General features: G+C 36.4%; 1 protein-coding gene across 5 annotated transcripts in view; it reads left to right on the forward strand.

Annotated features, from left to right (window-relative positions):
- The window catches only part of LOC129249198 (uncharacterized), a 158,762-nt gene that overhangs the window by 61,596 nt on the left and 83,693 nt on the right, over window positions 1–13,473 (forward strand). For all 5 annotated transcript variants that reach the window (XM_054888872.1, XM_054888878.1, XM_054888879.1 and 2 more), the window contains exon 3: window positions 8,069–8,094. The gene's annotated coding sequence lies outside the window, so the exon portion shown is untranslated. The remainder of the gene's footprint in view (window positions 1–8,068; window positions 8,095–13,473) is intronic.

A 13,473-nucleotide genomic window follows, 5' to 3' on the forward strand; every position in this document is an offset into this window, starting at 1 on the left:
CTTTGGATATTTTAGCAGGTTAAACTTCTAATTATCCAGAATTGACCACAACATACTCAATACCATGTCCGGCGCGTGAAGATAGCCCGCCCGGTACTAACCACCTATTCATATGCCCTCTTAAACCCACTCATCTAACACCCCTCTCCCTCTGGATTCAACCTGTCGAAAGAGCAAGTTTCCTGGGCCTACTGTTAGATGAGTTAGACGATGAAGATTGGGGACTACACCGCATTAGCAGGGCCTAGCGAACTGCTACAATAACAGCAAGAACAACCGAAGCATCTAACGCTATTTTCATATCTCGTTTCTGAACTCTTTCAAACCCTGATGAATTTTGTTATATCTTTGTTCGCGTCAACTGAGCGAGCGCTGGGCAGGTACACAAATTTGCAATGCCGCAAAATATTTCGACCCATGTGTGGATCATAGCCATTCGAAGAATCTTCTAAGATGAACAAATCTCTGCTGTCTAATTTCGTGGGTGCCCTTACAGAACCCTATTCGCGCGGTATGCAACTGTGAAATTCGACAAAACTTCAAGTCGTTTTTGAGTCACCTTTATGGAGGATGAGGTGTACTCATCTCAGTATCTTCTCCTTAGCTGTCCTGCTCTTGCGGGTCTAAGATTTAGGTATCTTAGCATCTGGTAGAGCAAGACTTGATATTGACAATCTGATAAGCTCCATCAGAAACATCAAGCAGTTAACACAACCGTAACTCAGTCATCGTTGGGTCATCAAAACCCTACAACGCAATCCTGTGCTCGGATTAAATTAAAAATTCGTCACAAAATTGTTTGGAATTATTTTGCAAAGAAGAAAGGAAGTTGAGATCTTTTTACCTTTCTCAGTACTATAATATCTCTTCACCTTGATTTAATTGATTTGAAGCGACCTTTGACGATGAAAAAACTTTTGAAGTGCGCAGTTGCAGTGACATAATTGAATGATTTAGGTTCTGATTTCTTCGCTTACCGAACTTTTGCTCCAGATTTAGTCCTCAGCAACTATTGTTTGTCTCCAAATATGAATAAATGGCCCTAATGTGCATAAAGTGGGTCGAAGAAAGTGGTAGCCGATGGAACAAGTGCCCATTTAGTGATCCGCGAGAATCGTTTGATGTAGTGTGTCGAGCTAAAGGGGTGGCTATGTTAGAAAATAAAACTTTTTTTTGCTAAGAGGAACTCATTGAAGCACCAAGTCCCGATTCTCAGGAACTTATTGAAGCACCCTCGTAAATGACACACAAATTACAACATCAGTTGGCATGTTTTTCGGGGTCTGCCTACTGAATGTCAAAGTTTGGTTTCTTTAATGTTACTACAAAGGGAAAAGATTATTTTGAACAAAGTTTGCTTTTATGGATATTAAAAAAAATTGTTTATTATAAATTACAAAAAGTGTATCTAGCTTAAGGGTAGCTATGTTGGAAAACAAAACTATTTTTGCCAAATTTTTATTTCAGTTTTCAGAAAATTATTTACCCGCCTTTATAAATACCCTACAAATTACACCAGTCGACCCAATTTCGTGGGTCTGGCTTCGGAATATTAAATTTTGGTTCTTCAACATTACTAGTAAAGGAAAAAAAATTTTGTTGATGAAATTTTGCCTTTGTAGAAACCATGTTTAAGAAATGTTACTACTTTTGGCATAACTTTTTATTGAAAATTGTAAATACATAAATTTTTTTTTCTGGTTTCAAAATATTGATTAACAAATAGGAAAGTAATAAATTGGAAATAATGAAAATTCAAATTCAAAAGTAAATATTATTTTCGATTTTCTTATATTTGTATGGACTTCCACTTATTAGACGCCATAAAACAGACATTAGCAAATTTAAAAAATTTAGATTGGTGCTTTTCGATGCCTAGTAGCAGAAATTATGCATTAAAATAGAGAACCAGAATTTTTTTTTCTGTATTGTAAATTAAAAAATAAAAAATTGTCTCTAGTAGTTAAAAAAAAAACATAAAAAAATAATTGGCGCGTACAATTCTGTTAGGTATTTGACCGAGTTCGTACTCTTATTTAGGCATTACGTCTTGACGTTGTTTGACAAATGGAAGGACCTACAGTATTAAGCCCATTCCGTAGGGTAAATGCTTATGAGGCGCTTTTTCAAGGCAGAAATACACTCGGAGGTTTTCCATTGCCTGCCAATGAGAGACCGCTATTAGAAAGAACTGTTTCTATCAGTTTGCTGTTTCAGATTCGGGCATTCGAACTTATGGACTCCGGAATGGTAGTCACGCACCAACCCCATTCCGTTCATTCGGTTACGGCGGCCGATATGTGCAATAAATATAATAAGATAAAAAATAGCCTTAAAAATAGGCACCGATAGTGCCTTTCGTAATATAATTACTCTTATTTATATTTTTTTAAACAAATAAATAAATAAAAAATATTTAAAAAAAAATTTTTTAAAACTCAAGCGTAAAAAGCAAAATGTTCCCCTCGCTAAAACACTTTCTTGACAAACTCCGACTTATTCATGTATTCCTATCAGCCTTGAATACCTCACGCATATCAACAACAACTAAACCAACAACAACCACAAAAATAACTAGAACTGCACTTCGCCAAGGTCCCCATTGGCAACCTTTAATATTTTCAATTTCATTGCTATTGTCACTAGCAATCGCATTGGCACTGCTCACAGCGACGCTGCTGCTTTGGCCATAATTGTCACCCGCCCGACTGACATTGAAACGAACGTGCCAATGCGCACACGCACTAATGCACAGTTTCACCGCCCGCCAATGAGCAAAATTCAAATACACTAAAAAACTAACTAAAAAAAACGCAAACAAAACAGCAACAAAAGCGAATTTATCAAAACCTAATAAAAACTATAATCAAAAGAAAAAAATGAATTGCATAAATTTTGTATTTTATGAGCATATTTTAATGAGAAATCGCCAGTTGCCGCTTCTACGCTTTTCACATTTATAATTCTTGCTGCCCATTCGCATGCAATAGGCAATCAATAATTTACGAATTCTGCCAGCCAAATGACCAGTTGGCCATCAGCAATGCCAAAACGCATATGAAGCGCGCTAAAAAGGCAAGTGGCTAAAAATCAACGTTCGCCCGAAAAAGGTAAAACACAATAAAAACGAAAAGCAAAAAAAGCATCAAAAATAAAAAATAAAAATATAAAAAGTGACAATAAAAAATATATTTATGCATAAATTGTTGTTAATCGTAAATTCTAAAAACGCGCACACGCCTCCGCTTTGGTACGACTTAATTAAGTGTCGTTAAATGCATAGCAACAAAAACAAAAGAGTAACAGCACAACCGCTAACAGCTGATATTAAACATAGTTGAGTTATTGGCGAGTCGCGCATGCGCACAACGCGTCGTGCCAATGTAATAATGGGCGACAGCAACAACAACCAGCTACAACTACAAGCTGCGCGCCTAGCAGCAGCGCGTCATCAATGCCGGCAAACGCAAGTGTATCTCCTACAACATTTTGCTCACACGCCAGTCAGAGCTGCCGCAAAAACCAGTCTTCGCATATTTGCAAATACATACAAATGAATGTACATATGTATGTATGTGTGTGCATACGTAATGAATGCATGCGCCAACGTCACTCGTCATCGGGGCTGTTATTGTGCGCGTTGTTGTTGTTGCTGTTACAGCAGCCATAGCATTACATTCGCTGTCATTTTCAAGAACCAGGTCAAGGTTACCTTGCCGACGTCGCTGTTACTACTGCTGCTGCTGCTGGCGCTGTTAGTGCGCTGCCGCTACTTGTAGCACCTCCTTGCAGCAAAGCCACTGCCACTGCCACTGCCAATGTTGACTGCGACGTCCGCTTTTTACCTCTTTCTCTTGGCGTAAGCTGCGTTTGCGTTTGAGCCAAGCTCTGGTTTTGGTTTGGTCGCCTGTTGCGGTTTGCTGTTGGCTAACATGTTGCTGCCGCTAGTTGCCAGTCACTGTTATTGGTTGCAACAAGTTTTGGCCAACTTCTCAGCCACACTCAGCTCTTCAGTCGTTCAATTGAGCTCAGCCAGCGGTGACTTTCTGGCTCTTCTCGACGGCGATCGGTAATCGTGCGCGCGCTCAGCTGCAGTTTTTCTTTTGCTGCTGCTTCTTCTTCTTGTGCATGTAGCGCCGGTTGTTGCGTATGTTTTTGTTTGTTGCATTTATAGTTGCATTTATTCTTGTTTTTATTTAACATATTTTGAAGGGCAATGCTGTTGCACAACGGCTGACCTTCAATACAAACAAGTTTTTGCTATAGGGAGTGCAGCTCCGTGCGTGCGTGTGTGTGAGAGTGTGCGTAAGTGTATGGAAAATTTTATTTGTATGAAAAAAGTTTTTTCTCCATTGCTTTTATTTAAATTTAATGATTAAGTGCACTTTATTATGTGCATGTATGTGTGCTGCGTGTTCGCCTTCAAGGATGCGCTGCGCAAGTGCACTTTGGTGTGTGAAACAATAAATTGTTTGACTGATGATTGTGATCTTTAAAAGTGATCTTTAAATCGTGCAATTAAATGTGATGCTGCTGATCGAAACTAGTTTTTGAACTTGAAAAAAGTTGAAGTTTTGCTGAAAATGTATGTTTTGTATTCAAAAGATCACAACCAGTTCGAATTTTGTGAATAAAAAAAAGAAACAAAAAACGGTGACTGCAAGTGCTGCGCGAGTTTGTGTGTGACTGCCAATCGATTGGTCCCGCAATCGATGGCCACTGCGTACTTGAAGGCATGAAATGGTAGGAAAAGTAAATTTCTGAAAGCGATCAATCCTCGGCTGGTAATGACGAACCCGCATTGCAATATTCCTAAAAACTATTTGTCAGTCAAAGGCCGCATGAAATTCTCACATTTGTGGCATAAAGCCAAGATAAACGCTATAAATTGCAGGAGAAGCTCTGTCAAACACTCAACACAGCCTTGGTGCAATTTTTCAACTTTACAGCAACACGGCGCAAACTCAAATCTGGAACTTCTTTGTCCTGAACGGATCCATAAGCAATGCTCAAGTCCTATGCCAGCTCCCTGACGGTTAATTTGCTGTTATTGATCAACTTTTCTTTCACTTTATTGATGTTTTCGTCATCTTCGATAAACTCACGATCTCTTCTGAAGCGTTCATACCACTCGTCAGCGGATGCCGGCAGTTTTCTTTAGAGTATCATTACTGAAACAGTTTCCCCACATTTCTAGGAGTTTCGCACCATAAAATCCATTTTTAAAGCAAAGTCGTTGCTGCAACTTCAAATTCATTTTTAAACTTAAAAAAATCGAAAACACGTGCAGTGGTAGATTAATGGACTTAGTGCGTTACCTGGCGGTTGTTTGATCAATGTGGCACATAAATTACCTTCCAAAGAATACTGCCATACTTCAGATCTGATAGCGTTGGTTAAGCATTTTAAGCACTAAGCATTTATGCCCAAAGATACAGCCCGAAGATATTCTTGAGGCTCAACTTATTGGCAAGTTTTGACGGTGTACTTTAAATTAGAGTTGAAAGATGTATTAGATGTTGACATTCAACAAACTATGACACAAGAAATTCTATGATAATTTCGTCAACAGACCTATCTTTTTTTATGGTTTGACTAATTGAATAACAAGGTATCATACCCTTTATGATGGACTGGAATCCGCATAGATATAACTCTTATTATTTGTGTTAAACAAATTCCCATAGTACTTATCACGAAATCTTTATTCAATCGCTAAAGCTCGTACAATTATCTACCGTTCATTACTGCATAGAGTTGCTTGGCGTTTTGTTCCTGTTTAAGTTCATTGTACCGGACTTATCTGAACAAATCCATTTAGGACTAAGGCGAAGATGTTCTATTTCTCACTAACATTGACACTAAACTGGCAGACCACTGATGTATTAAAAAAGCTTTTAGTGGCAGTCTATCGAATCAGCATTAATGTCTCATGTCAATATTGTTTCTCATGGGCATTTCTACTATCGCCTATACTGCACCTTTTCACACTGAATGGATCGAATTTCAAAATGTGCGATTCTAACCAGAAGTTAGTTAGATTGCCCTGTAAGCACTATAAACACAAGTCTAGATTCATTTGAATTAAAAAAACGAATGTACAGACGAGGATCTGCCTGGAGTCATTTGATTACCTGCAAAGATATGTGGACACATACCCTTGGGCTTTGCTTTTTTTGCTCATATTATATTACTCGTATGTGTCTTGGAATGCAGCAGGTTCTGTTATCGGCCTACATATATGCACATATAAGATCCTCTAACTCCTAGTTGGCGCATAGGACGTCAACAACTTAGCTTCTGCATCCATCCAACACTGTTTTGTGCAAGGGCTCTAAGTCCATTTCAAGTCTTATTCCAATACCTCATTCCCACCTCCGTTAAACGGCGCCAGGTGGTTTGTGGTCTAGAAACATTTCTTCCGGTCTTTTGAAAGGGGATCCATCACAGCGCCGTTTTCTGGCGATGTTGTCGTCACTCTTCCTCAGGTTGTGTCCGATCCACTGCCATTTCCTTCTGCGGATTTCAATAGTCACATCGGATCGATTGTCTGATAATCCTCAGTAATTCGGTGTCAGATATAGTTCGAGCCCAGAAAATCCGTATTTTGCGGTGCAAGCAGCGATTAGCGAACATGCGGTGACCTTCCACGTTGTGCACCGGTATAGCAGAACGAACTTGATTCATGCGTTTGAAATTTGCAGTTCGGGGTGCATAGTTCTGTTACTATTTTGCCAGATCGATGCAAGAGTGCCTTCATACGCCGCTTTGGCTCTGGTAATTGTGCTTTCCATGTCAGTCTCACCTCCTACATCTGCGGCGATCATACATTCCAAGTAGCAAGAAATATCCACGGCCTATAGGTGTACCTGTTATCCAGCTTAAAACTAGTCAGAATATCAACAGCTGACGCAAATATCATCAGCTGATGTGCTATTCTGGATATTCAATATTTTTTGCGTTGAATTTGAAAAAGTTGAGAGAATTGAACTCATACTTTACACAGGCCCACACATCAACATAAGCCTAGCCATAGACACCAGAATCAGTCAAGGCAGACGAAAGTGGAAATTGACATTAGAGGAAGGTAGCAGGCATACTGCTTTGAGTACAGCCTCATGCTTGCACTGTGGGAGGCGAAATGCCTCTTAACAGGCACGCTAAGCAAGCGTGGAATGAATTCAGGTGACAAGGTGAGAACTGCTAACATAACTAAGGCTAAGTATATAGCATAGTATTGGAGGTGGTTTTATCAAAATCACCATCTTTGTGCACAACCTCTTCTGAGGTGAATTTCTTCATGCTGCATTAGTACCTGCTGATTAGTGTCGCTTCAAAAGCGTTCATTTGACCTCAAAGTACTTATTTACCAGATGAAATAGGGACCACTAGAAAAATGTCCCTTAAGATTTCTTGAAGTTGTAGAACATCAGTATTAATCTGATTTTTATTTTACTTGTATATGTTTAAAAAAAAACAGTTACATGTACTAGCCAAATCATAAACCAAGTAATAAAATACAAAATAATACATAAAATTATCACACTCCCTGAAACCCCTACAGTAATAATTTATGTATCATAACCTACGAATACACAGTTAATATACTAAATAAAATGAGTACTATTAATCTTCATTTACGCGATGTAGTATAATAAAAAATCATTCAAAACATGCATTTCGTGCACGTTTGCAACTACCATCGATCGGCCATCTGTCATACGCAGGCCTTCCTCTACTTTAACCGCCCATAAATTACGACAGCGCCAGCTGTGCATGATAATGTACTCGCTGCGGTTAGACCCATGTGTAGATATTTCTTTCAATTACTGGAATTATGATTTATTTTCGTGCATTTATTAAAATTTTATTTATTACGTTTCTGTCATCATTTACAGTTACAATGAATTCTCAATTTTATTTAAAAATAAGAATTAGTAACTCAGTGGTGTATCTGTAGATGTATGCGCATGTATTAGCATACATACGATTTACGCTTAAGGACTCCTGTATTAACAAATGAATTCATAATTAAATAATTTTCTGTATCTCTGCTTTCTCTTTGCAGGCAACCAAATGATGCAAAATAATCTGGTAAGTGCACTTCTACTCAATTCAGTCGAAAATCTATTGAAATATGTATGCATGTATGTATGAAGTAGATATTGCGCACCAGCCGTTAGTGTGTACAAACAGTGGCGGTCAACATAATAACAGCGCGTTATAATGTGAAGTTTTCGATATTTAAATATTTTCTATTTAATTTTGTTTTTATTTTTTAATAAAGATATGCATTTGCTTCCATATAACGCAGGGTAGAATTTTTTAATTAATTTGTAATTATTTTCAATAGAAAATATTGCGCAACACCATCAACAAATTTTTTTTTTTAAATCAAAAGAAATTGGAACCACTGTTAACTTGCAGAATTTTATACTGAATGCGCTGCAAAAAAAATTATTTTTTCGAAACATTCCGATTAAAAGTTTATATTTTGATATACATTTTTTTTTTTTTTTTTTTAATTTTTTTTAAATTTAAAATTTTTGTACAAATATATAAACTTTCAGTAATGTGGATTTTGTTGTAGTATGGACTATAATTTTATAAAAAAAATTAAATAAACAAATTTTGCAACACCGTCAACAAAAAATTATTTCAAAAAAATTTGAACCACTTAAACTTGCAGAATTTTATACTGAAATTGAATAGGCTGCAAAAAATGATTTTGTCGAAACATTCCGATTAAAAATTTAAATTTTTATATAAATAAAAAAAAAATATTTTCAATTTTTTTCATTTAAAAATTTTGACCCAATTTATAAAATTTCAGTAATATGGTTTTCGTTTTAGTATGAACTATAATTTTATAAAAAAAAATTAAAAACAACAAATTTTAAGTTGTAAACATGTATCGCTGCTATTATTTTTCCCGCCACTGTAAATATGTATACCATATATATTTATACAGACAAGTATGTACATTTTTTTTATCAAAAATTCCGGCTAAAAAATTCAAGTTTCATATAAAATTTGTTAAATTTTTTTTAAATGTAGAAATTCTGTGTAATATGTTTTTTTTTGTAAATATGTATACCATATATATTTATACAGACGATTTTTTTCACGAAAAATTCCGGCTAAAAACTTCAAGTTTTATATAAAATTTTTTTGATTTTTTTTAATGTACAAATTTATAAATTCTGTGTAATATGATTTTTGTTGTTGTTTTTTTTAAACAAAAACTCAATAAAAACAATAGTGAAAAGTTGGCAATATGTCTTGCAACTAAATGAACTAAAGCACATCGAAGGGTAAAGGCATGACAGCTGCTCTGGTGCTTTGGCTCAACGGAGTCAATTAAACCAGCAAGAGTAAAGGCTCTGAGTTTTGTCACAGAGAGCGCAATTACCGCGTTTTATGTGCTGGCAATATTACCAGCAGGTACTTCATGCTAACCCAACCTAACTGGAGCAAAAATGTATTTAATTTTTTATTTTAGAAATTTTTAAATACTTTTACTTCGCAAATATTAAATTAAGCAACCATGGACGTGTTGCCAAGTCTGTGCATGTTTCGTATGAATTCAGATTTGGCGCTATTACCTTGACTGCAAAGTAATTCGCAGAAATGGCCACAATAGTCTTTATAATACAAAATATTTTTTACGGCAAAGGAGACCATTTTAGTCAAAAAGTTTATTTAATTATTCTTTTCTAGCTAATTTTTCCTTGAGATCAATACCTTGAAATAGTTTTTACACTCCAAAAACGCCAAATTATTACCATGAAAATTAAACCCAACCGCTTTTTAAGCCAACTACTTAATACATTTTCCAGATTCTTAACCATTGTAGTACATTTTCAGCCGCAAAAAAGCCAAATTAAAACTCTGCTTTACTACAAAAAAACAAAAATCCGATGTCCACTAAACAAGCTGCTGCTGCACCACAACAATAACAATGTCGAGAATTTTGCCGCTAACAGCAAAGTGCAAATAGTTTAAGGACATGCGACCAATTTGCTCATGCAAACGCACACACACACACACTCACTTGTGCCCGTATAAACGTGCAACTAAACGGCAATGTTCATGACCATAAAATAATTACAAGCTGCTTTAGCAATGAAATTGAAAATAAAGTTGCATTGAGCAAAACAACACAAACAAGTAAAGTAAAGCAGCAAAGCAAACCAAGCCAAATAACTAAAGTGGCCACTGCTAAGCCAAGCGTTTGGCAAGGAAAAACTAACGAGCAACAATTTGCGCGTTTTTGCAATTTTTCAAATTTTTACTTTTTCAATTTAGAATTTAAAACGCAAACGCGCGCTCACTTCACGCCGCGCCCTCGTCGCATAGCCGCCGGTGACGTGTTGGCCTGTCATTCAGGCAGATTTCAAAGTCAACATTGGTAGCATAACAACTATTTAGAGAAATAGCAAATCGAAAGCAAAAAAAATCTGTTCTAACCATGAAATGCAACACTCTGCTAATGGCAACTAGCATTGCCACTGCCGCTGCCACTGCCACCGCCTTGCCGCCATACATGGCAATATCAAGTGCAACCACATTTTCTTACAATGTCATTTAGGCGATGCGATGCGGTTTTCCAAATCAAAACAACAGCCGCCAGTAAATTGTTAGCCAGTCAGCCAGCCAGCCAGCCAAGCGGCGAACAACTCAACCAAAGTTGACCGCCAACCAAGTTGCTGCTGACACTTGCTTGAAGACAAAAAACAATTATTAAAAAAATATTAAAAAACAGCAGCAACATAGCAAACAAACAAAGCGTAGAAATTGATTGTTGTGCCGCAATCTATCGTCTGCCATCCGCTTGTCTGTCACACGCCTTCTTCTTCGTAGCTTTGTATGCAGATGAGCTGTTGTTGCTTTTCAGTTTATCCAGCCATTTATTCTCGTGTGTTTGTTAGAGAAATATTATTTCTTGCAGTTACCGCTTTTGCGGTGTTGGCGCACGCGCGCTCAACAACCAACGCCTTCTGCAATTAAACAATGCAATATTTTTCTATAATCTTTTCATATAACCATCCGTGAGTCTGTGAGTGTTTGTTTCTTTTCGCTACAAACAGCAGCGGCAAATGCGTTGGGAAGGCGTGTTGAGCCTTCACTGTGGCATTGGTAATGTAAGAAGTCGAGGTTGAGTGGGCACTTCTTGTGGTCTTTGTCAAGTACGCGCTGTGCGGCTATGGCGTATGAGTAACTTTGGTTGGTAAAGAGGAAGAGTAGGAAATTAAAGAAACTACAGTGCACTCGCGATAACTCGAACTAATTAAAACAGGCGCTGTTCGATTTATCGAATTTGTTCGACTTATCAATTGAGTGTGCTATGTTAATGTTAGTCATGGATATCGATTTTTTTCAATTAAATTTATTTATTTATTTACATATGGATATGAACATGAATATGTTTAAAATAATTAATTCGTTTCAATATTTTTCATCAAATATTTGGCAGTCTTTGTGTCAGTTACACAAAAAAAGTCAGCTTTAACAGAAAAGTTAGGCCGAAAAGAAAGTTGTAATGTGTGTTTGTCTTTTCTTGCCTGCAGCAATGTTGAAGAGTGTTAACCTTTGCGGGGCTTACTTGTTCAGTTGTGGCCCACTGAATTACCTTATTGATAGAGCTAACTGCCCCCTCAGATGATATCCGCTCACATGTCTCAGTTGTGTTGTTAAACTCAGACTCAGAATCACTAGTTTCAATTATTACTTCTGTGTCGGTAAATTCGGCACCATCATTCCATTTGTTAACATCATAAAGCGTAAATTCGACCTGTAAATTATGTTTTTCATGTTATGTTCTTTCAAGATGAGTCCACTTATTGGGTAATTCTTTTTTCTTTGGGACAGAAACCATTTGTATAAAGCGGCTTTCATTTTAGGAAACTCAGAAGCTTTTAAAGTTCTCCTCTTCCCAGGACCCAAAAACGTGTTGTTTACTGCTTTTAAAATTGCCTTGTCTTTCTTTTTTATAAGACTTATGGTGGACTTGGCTACCCCATATTCCTTCGCTAGAGAAGTAACACTACATCCACGTTTAATTTTGTTAAGGACTTCAGCCCTCTCTTTTAATGTTAAACACTTCAACCTTTTACGATCCATTACTCACATGCACTGATACACTACAAATGACAAATTTAAAGCAATTTGGTCAATGCAAGATGTTGTTCCCAGAAAACTAACGGGATATTAACGTCGAAATATTCATATGGACAATACACTAGTATACATATAATTTATATACATATACTATTACATATGTATGTATGTACAAAATGTACATGTTTGAAAAGAATGTGTGTACAAATAAATTTGTTTTTTTGTTCGAGTTATAGCGCTTTAATATTGTTCGAGTTACAAACTAGTCAATAGGGAAAAAAATGTGTTCGAGTTAGCACGTCGTTCGACTTAGCGGCTATTCGAGTTACCGCGAGTGCACTGTATGTAAGTTGCATTGCAAAACAGGGATGTGTGGAACAATTTTGGGTAAAAATCAACACTTGCAAACCTTTTTGGTAAAGAAAAAAATTGCTAGATGGCTACCTTGATGCTATGCCCAAAAGTGGTTGAAGGAAAGCAATTTGGTAAGAGAGCACAAATGAGAGCACAACTGATCTTCCCTTCTATAACATTATTGTTGTAATTGTAGCTAAATTTCTAAAATTCATACCAGTTTTAGGAGACTGCTAAGTGTACAATCGTAGTTATCCATTTGAAAGTCTAGGGAGTACGTAAAAGTGTTCCATAGCGTATGAATTAAGTCAAAAGGTTATTTGAGCGAAAAAGCAAAAGAGCCGCACACTGAATAGGCCTTCTCAGCGCACAGATATGCATTCATAATATGATGAATGATATATTAGCATGTCAGTGCCACTGCCATTTGCTATCTTCTGTGGTTTATTGACAAGCATTGACCATCTAAGTTAAGGCCTGCGGGTAAATCGTATGAGCCCAGTGTTGTTCTGTGTAATTTTGAATCTCGTCAGGGAAGTCATAGGTAGCTGCTAGCTGAGAGCAGTCTTCTAACTTTTCTAAGTTTTGTATTTTGTTATACTAATAGAAATCAATTGAGCTATCGGAAAATATTTCGAGCATTCGTTACATGGAAAAAATGCACAAAACCATAGCAAAAACAAAAAAACATGCCAAAAATCAAAGCGATTTTTTAGCTTCTTGAAATTTGCACTTTATTATACTAAAATTCGATGGAGTGTAAAACTGCATACCCGAAATTTTTGTAAAAATTCTAATTAAAAAGCGTGAGTTCAATTCAATAGAGGATAAGACTGCATACCCAAAACTTTGTCAAAATTTGTGATTAAAATTTGTAAAATTTCGATGAAAATTATTTAATTTTCTTTTATTAAAATTATTAAAATTAAATAAAAATAAATGAAATCTGAAACTTATCACTAAAACTTAAAACTGTATTATGTTAAGTTATTTAATGTT

This window comes from Anastrepha obliqua, chromosome 5, assembly GCF_027943255.1.
Source record: "Anastrepha obliqua isolate idAnaObli1 chromosome 5, idAnaObli1_1.0, whole genome shotgun sequence".
Classification (NCBI taxonomy): Eukaryota; Metazoa; Arthropoda; class Insecta; order Diptera; family Tephritidae; genus Anastrepha; species Anastrepha obliqua.